This window comes from Penaeus vannamei, chromosome 24, assembly GCF_042767895.1.
Source record: "Penaeus vannamei isolate JL-2024 chromosome 24, ASM4276789v1, whole genome shotgun sequence".
In the NCBI taxonomy this organism is placed as follows: Eukaryota; Metazoa; Arthropoda; class Malacostraca; order Decapoda; family Penaeidae; genus Penaeus; species Penaeus vannamei.
The window spans coordinates 24,962,510-24,970,009 of NC_091572.1; positions in this window are offsets into that span (position 1 = coordinate 24,962,510).

Consider the following 7,500-nt stretch of genomic DNA (forward strand, 5'->3'; position numbering starts at 1 on the left):
GGCGAAAAGGGTAAAGACAAGTTAAATAGTTAGGATAAAAGGTATTACATGTCAACGGTTGCAGAACACTGTAAGGGAATCACAAAGAGCCGACCCAATTTGGCTGGGCTAAAAACGTGCTTAGAAAGCTTGCAGAGGTGAAAACAGTAGAAGGATTAGGGCGGGAGGAAGTTGGGGCGTCGTGGAGTGAGATAGTGCTATGGGCAGGAGGACAATAAGGATGAAGTGTAGTAATAAACAATAACAATGAAGAAGACTGTACAGTAAGGGATGGAGTGGAGAATTTTGGGAGAGAGAATGGGGTGTATTCTGACGGATGAGTAAGGGTAGAATCCTCAATACTGTCAAGGCTCACGAAGGCCGTTCATGACTGACACAAAGTCAGGCTTTCATCCGTTCCGCATGGCTCACACGCCTTAATAAATGTATATTTCCATAAAAGTAGAATAACATAAAGAACATTAACAATGGCGCCAACGTGTTAACTGGCGTCGCGCGGATCGATCTAAAGCCTATAATAAAAATAATAAGTTAGAAAAAGAAGTTTTATTGTCCTGCCCTGTGAGCTTGAGTTCTGCATAATGGATATTTAGTCTCCGGTTAGGTAGCTGTTCAGTGAATTTATGTTTATAATGTCATTTAGCACTTCAGTAAGGAATGTTTTTAATGTTTTCGTCTGTCAGAATCAGCACGGAGTTTCTGACTATTACATTGTAGGTTCTTTCGTCCCCAACACCCCTAGTCATTCGCTTTACCGGATGGATCTCGTTCGATGCGAGTGCCAGCTATCCTGAGGGAAACTTCGGAGGGAACCAGCGTCATATGAACAACATTAGGAGGAGGAGGACATGGAAGAAGAAGGAGGAGGAGGAGGGAGACGATAGTAGTTTTCTCGAGCGGGGGGGCGGCAGCAGCAGCAGCGCTGCCCCATTACGGGGGAGGCACTGCCGCCGCCGCCGCCGCTCTTCCGCTGCGGTCTTGCCTTCCTGCCTGCCTTCCTTCTTCCTCTCACTTCTCTCTCGACCTCTCCGGTTATTGTTACTTTGGCTTTTCACATGGCAAAACCCCCCCGGAAAAGCCCGACGACTCTCGCCCCGCTCTCCCGCTGCTGCGGCCAGAAGCCACACCAGGAAGGGGTGGGGACGAAGGGAGGGGGGCATTTCAAATAAAGGGGGGGCCGTACTCTTTTCGATGGCTGGTTGTTGGGGGTCGTTTCTCTCTCGACTCAGGGTGCGCCGCACACAGCGTCGCCGGACCAGAACAACGGCCGCGGCGAGCTCCCTCCCGGGCGCGAGCCCTTCTCTCTATCGCCATCGTGGTCGTGCAGCGACGAGGAGGACAGAGGGGGGAGGGGGAGGGGGGGAGAGGGGCGCGGCGCAGGCAGGCCAGCCAGCCAGCCGGCCGGGACAGGCGGGGCTGCCAAGGTAGTGGGGCACAGGCTCCTTTTCAACCTGCCTCACCCGTGGGCTCCGCAGGAGGAGGGGCGTGGGATTGCCGGGGGTTTTTTCCTTTCTCGCCGCAAGGGTGTGCACACCCGGGATCTAACTCCGCGCTACCGGCGAAACGTGGCCGAGGGGAGAAGAACCGCAGGGGGCTCAGCCGTCGCGAGGGGAAGGCCGCAAAAGGGGGGCGGCACTCGGAAACCATTCCGAACGTCAAGAGAGGGGCGGTCGCCTGTGTGAAGGGCAGGACCACAGCCGACACTGGCGGGGGTGGCACGGGGACTGGTTACCCCGGCGGCCCCCGGTCGGCATTGTGGCGCGAGCCCGCGACCTTTGCTGTGCCAGGTTCGGGGGAGAGGGAAATTCGGGGAAGGGACCGACGCCCGAGCTTACCAAGAGCACAGGACGGAGCCCAAACCCCAAAAGACACCACACACCCCCGGACGTAAGAACAGGGAGAAAAGAGCAGAGCAGCAAGGGACAGAAGGGAAAGCAGCAGGGAGAGCGCCGCAACGGTGAGGGAGGGAAGAGATGCGGCCATGGGTGTCCCCCTACAGTTGTCGGCGCGGTCCCTCAGCCAACACGACCGCAAACAGGGCCCCCTCCTGCGCCACGCCCAGGGAGAGGACGCCCTCCGCACGCCCCACCACCCACGCCCCGGTAAACGCCTCACTTTCTCGCGGGTGGAGGGCGGGGAGCAACGGGCCCCCAGCCGCCAACCCCGCTGCACCGCCTCTTGCCCCCGCCCGCCACGCTCGGCGGCCGGCCCCGAGGGCGGCCTGCTCGGGCCGGCTCCGGACCCGAGGGGGACCCGCGCCCGCCTTGCCGCGTTCCAGCCCAGCCCAGCACGCTCGGCAGGGGGTGGGGAGAGGGCCGCGCGTTGGCGGGCCAGGGCAGCGGGGATGTCGCGGCCACGGCTTGCCGCCGCCGCCGCCGCCCGCCGACACCCAAATGAAGGTGGACCACCCTGTAGTTGTCGGCGCGGGCCGACTCAGCCCACACGACCGCGGGGCAGGGGCCGCTCGGCCCTGGGGGCCAGGGAAGGCAGCCCCTCCGACGGCCCCGGCAGCCAGGCCCCCCCCCCCAAAGCCTGTCCCGCTTTCGGGGACGGGAGCCGGAGAGGCAGGGGCTTCCTCACTGCGGCGGGGGGCACGCCCGCGCCCGCCGCCGTCGCCTCCGCCCCCGGCCCGAGAGGGCGCAGGGGGTAGGAGAGCCCAAGCCGCCCGCCCGGAGGGCTAGGCCCAACCAGCAGGGGGACCCCGCACCGCCCGTGCAAGGCCCCCGTCCGGCCCCGACGGCGAACTCGACGCGGGGCTCGCCGCCCGCCCGCCCGCAGCCGAAGGTGGCCCCCCCTATAGTTGTCGGCGCAGGCCCTCAGCCATCACGACCGCGCCCAGGGCCCGCCCTCGGCCGCCCGCCAGGGAAAAACGGCCCCTTCGGGTAGGCGATCCCGGCAGGGCCGCGCCCGTCCCCTACGCCGCCGCCCACGGCCCGCGAGGGCGCAGGGGGTCGAAGGGGGAAAGCCCGAACCAGCCCCTGCCCGAGGAAGACGAGGCAGACGGGGCAGACTGACAGGCAGGTCCAGCCACCGGCCCGCCGCCCTCGGCCCGAGAGGGCGCGGGGGACGCAGGGGAAAGGGGAAAGGAAGCCCAAGCCGCCAAACCGGGGAATGGGCGGGCCCTGCACCGCCGGCGCGGGCGGGCGGGTCGGCCCCGACGGCGGCCGCAGCAGCGGGCTCGAGGCCGCAGGTTAATTGTCAAAAGTGGTGCTTTTATATCCTTTTTATTTCATCAAGTTTTTTTTTTATGATATCTATTTTTTTCAACGTTCACGATTATATTTTTTGCCATACTTTCCTCAAAGATGACAACAGCTAGCAAAAGGATTTGGAAAAATACTCGGGAATATATGTCATCCTTTGGTGCATCACTTCCAAACAGATGAATATTAAAAAGAACAAGTTAATTTTTGACATAGAATCAAGGGATTGTTAATCGAAATTTGTGTGTGTCTTTGTGTGTGTGTGTGTGTGTGTGTGTGTGTCTTTGTGTTTGTGTGTGTTTATGTGTGTGTTTGTGTGTGTGTATGTGTTTGTGTGTGTTTGTTCTTGTATGTGTGTGTGTTTGTTTGTTTGTATGTGTGTTTGTGTGTGTTTGTGCTTGTATGTGTGTGTGTGTTTGTTTGTTTGTTTGTTTGTTTTTTTTTTTTTTTTTTTGCCTGTGTGTGTGTGTGTTTGTATGCATGTGTGTGCTTGTGTTTGTATGTATGCGTATGTGTGTTTGTATGCATGTGTGTGCTTGTGTTTGTATGTATGCGTGTGTGTTTGTGTTTGTATGTGTGTGTGTGTGTGTATTTGTGTTTGTGTGTGTATGTGTGTGTGTGTACGAACAAACAGAGAGAAAGAAATAATATTGACAACGGTGCCAACGTGTTAACTGAGCCATACTTTTATTAAATACATATGTATAGGAAAATAAAATAAAATGATATTTACAATGATACTTGCCAGCTGACATGCGTTTAATAAATGTATATTTCCATAAAAGTAGAATAACATAAAGAACATTAACAATGGCGCCAACGTGTTAACTGGCGTCGCGCGGATCGATCTAAAGCCTATAATAAAAATAATAAGTTAGAAAAAGAAGTTTTATTGTCCTGCCCTGTGAGCTTGAGTTCTGCATAATGGATATTTAGTCTCCGGTTAGGTAGCTGTTCAGTGAATTTATGTTTATAATGTCATTTAGCACTTCAGTAAGGAATGTTTTTAATGTTTTCGTCTGTCAGCATCAGCACGGAGTTTCTGACTATTACATTCTAGGTTCTTTCGTCCCCAACACCCCTAGTCATTCGCTTTACCGGATGGATCTCGTTCGATGCGAGTGCCAGCTATCCTGAGGGAAACTTCGGAGGGAACCAGCTACTAGATAGTTGGATTGGTCTTTCGCCCCTATACTCAGCTCTGGCGATCGATTTGCACGTTAGAAACGCTTCGGACCTCCACCAGGGTTTCCCGGCCGGTCCGGAGCAGAAGTCAAACTACGAGCGTTTCAACCGCAACAACTTTAATATACGCTAGTGGAGCTGGAATTACCGCGGCGGCTGGCACCAGACTTGCCCTCCAATCGATCCTCGTACAAGGATTTAAAGTGTACTCATTCCAATTGCGAGGCCCCGTTCGGGGCTCGCAACAGTATTTTTCGTCACTACCTCCCCGTGCCGGGAGTGGATAATTTGCGCGCCTGCTGCCTTCCTTAGATGTGGTAGCCGTTTCTCAGGCTCCCTCTCCGGAATCGAACCCTGATTCCCCGTTACCCGTGATAGCCACTGTAGGCGTTTAACCTACAATCGAGAGCTGATAAGGCAGACGCCTGCAGGACGCGGCGCCGACCCAACCCGGGTTACGGGAGGGGTCGTGCGCTCGGCAAAAGTTATTCTGATTCACCAAGATGTGTGCGGCCTGCCCCTTGCGGGAACCGGCTGCCGAGGGTTTTTGTCTAATAAAAGCGCTCCTCCCTCGCGGTCGGAGACTACAAAGGCATGTATTAGCTCTAGAATTACCACAGTTATCCAAGTATTGCGGTTCAGCAGAGATCCAATGAGTTATATCTGATTTAATGAGCCGTCCGCGGTTTCGCCTTAAGTCGGCCTGTACTTACACATGCATGGCTTAATCTTTGAGACAAGCATATGACTACTGGCAGGATCAACCAGGTAGAAGCAACAACGCATACTAGCGTGGTCGTCGTCATATGAACAACATTAGGAGGAGGACATGGAAGAAGAAGGAGGAGGAGGGAGACGATAGTAGTTTTCTCGAGCGGGGGGGCGGCAGCAGCAGCAGCGCTGCCCCATTACGGGGGAGGCACTGCCGCCGCCGCTCTTCCGCTGCGGTCTTGCCTTCCTGCCTGCCTTCCTTCTTCCTCTCACTTCTCTCTCGACCTCTCCGGTTATTGTTATTTTGGCTTTTCACATGGCAAAACCCCCCCGGAAAAGCCCGACGACTCTCGCCCCGCTCTCCCGCTGCTGAGGCCAGAAGCCACACCAGGAAGGGATGGGGACGAAGGAAGGGGGGCATTTCAAATAAAGGGGGGGCCGCACTCTTTTCGATGGCTGGTTGTTGGGGGTCGTTTCTCTCTCTATTCAGGGTGCGCCGCACACAGGGGAGGGAGACGACAGCGTCGCCGGACCAGAACAACGGCCGCGGCGAGCTCCCTCCCGGGCGCGAGCCCTTCTCTCTATCGCCATCGTGGTCGTGCAGTGACGAGGAGGACAGAGGGGGGAGGGGGAGGGGGGGAGAGGGGCGCGGCGCAGGCAGGCCAGCCAGCCAGCCGGCCGGGACAGGCGGGGCTGCCAAGTCAGTGGGGCACAGGCTCCTTTTCAACCTGCCTCACCCGTGGGCTCCGCAGGAGGAGGGGCGTGGGATTGCCGGTTTTTTTTTTCCTTTCTCGCCGCAAGGGTGTGCACACCCGGGATCTAACTCCGCGCTACCGGCGAAACGTGGCCGAGGGGAGAAGAACCGCAGGGGGCTCAGCCGTCGCGAGGGGAAGGCCGCAAAAGGGGGGCGGCACTCGGAAACCATTCCGAACGTCAAGAGAGGGGCGGTCGCCTGTGTGAAGGGCAGGACCACAGCCGACACTGGCGGGGGTGGCACGGGGACTGGTTACCCCGGCGGCCCCCGGTCGGCATCGTGGCGCGAGCCCGCGACCTTTGCTGTGCCAGGTTCGGGGGGGAGGGAAATTCGGGGAAGGGACCGACGCCCGAGCTTACCAAGAGCACAGGACGGAGCCCAAACCCCCAAAAGACACCACACACCCCCGGACGTAAGAACAGGGAGAAAAGAGCAGAGCAGCAAGGGACAGAAGGGAAAGCAGCAGGGAGAGCGCCGCAACGGTGAGGGAGGGAAGAGATGCGGCCATGGGTGTCCCCCTACAGTTGTCGGCGCGGTACCTCAGCCAACACGACCGCAAACAGGGCCCCCTCCTGCGCCACGCCCAGGGAGAGGACGCCCTCCGCACGCCCCACCACCCACGCCCCGGTAAACGCCTCACTTTCTCGCGGGTGGAGGGCGGGGAGCAACGGGCCCCCAGCCGCCAACCCCGCTGCACCGCCTCTTGCCCCCGCCCGCCACGCTCGCCGGCCGGCCCCGAGGGCGGCCTGCTCGGGCCGGCTCTGGACCCGAGGGGGACCCGCGCCCGCCTCGCCGCGTTCCAGCCCAGCCCAGCACGCTCGGCAGGGGGTGGGGACGGGAGCCGGAGAGGTAGGGGCTTCCTCACGGCGGCGGGGGCACGCCCGCGCCCGCCGCCGCCGCCTCCGCCCCCGGCCCTAGAGGGCGCAGGGGGCAGGAGAGCCCAAGCCGCCCGCCCGGGGGGCGAGGCCCAACCAGCAGGGGGACCCCGCACCGCCCGTGCAAGGCCCCCGCCCGGCCCCGACGGCGAACTCGACGCGGGGCTCGCCGCCCGCCCGCCCGCAGCCGAAGGTGGCCCCCCCTATAGTTGTCGGCGCAGGCCCTCAGCCATCACGACCGCGCCCAGGGCCCGCCCTCGGCCGCCCGCCAGGGAAAAACGGCCCCTTCGGGTAGGCGATCCCGGCAGGGCCGCGCCCGTCCCCTACGCCGCTGCCCACGGCCCGCGAGGGCGCAGGGGGTCGAAGGGGGAAAGCAAGAACCAGCCCCTGCCCGAGGAAGACGAGGCAGACGGGGCAGACTGACAGGCAGGTCCAGCCACCGGCCCGCCGCCCTCGGCCCGAGAGGGCGCGGGGGACGCAGGGGAAAGGGGAAAGGAAGCCCAAGCCGCCAAACCGGGGAATGGGCGGGCCCTGCACCGCCGGCGCGGGCGGGCGGGTCGGCCCCGACGGCGGCCGCAGGACCGGGCTCGAGGCGGGGGTCGCCCCCCGCCGCCCGCAGCCGAGGCAGTCCCCCTGTCGTTGTCTGCGCAGGCCCTCAGCCACCACGACCGCGCCCAGGGCCCGCCCTTGCCCGTCCGGCCGGGGCGACGCCTCGTCGGGGGTGCGGCAAGGCCACGCCCGAATCCCACGCCGCCGCCCTCGGCCCAAGAGG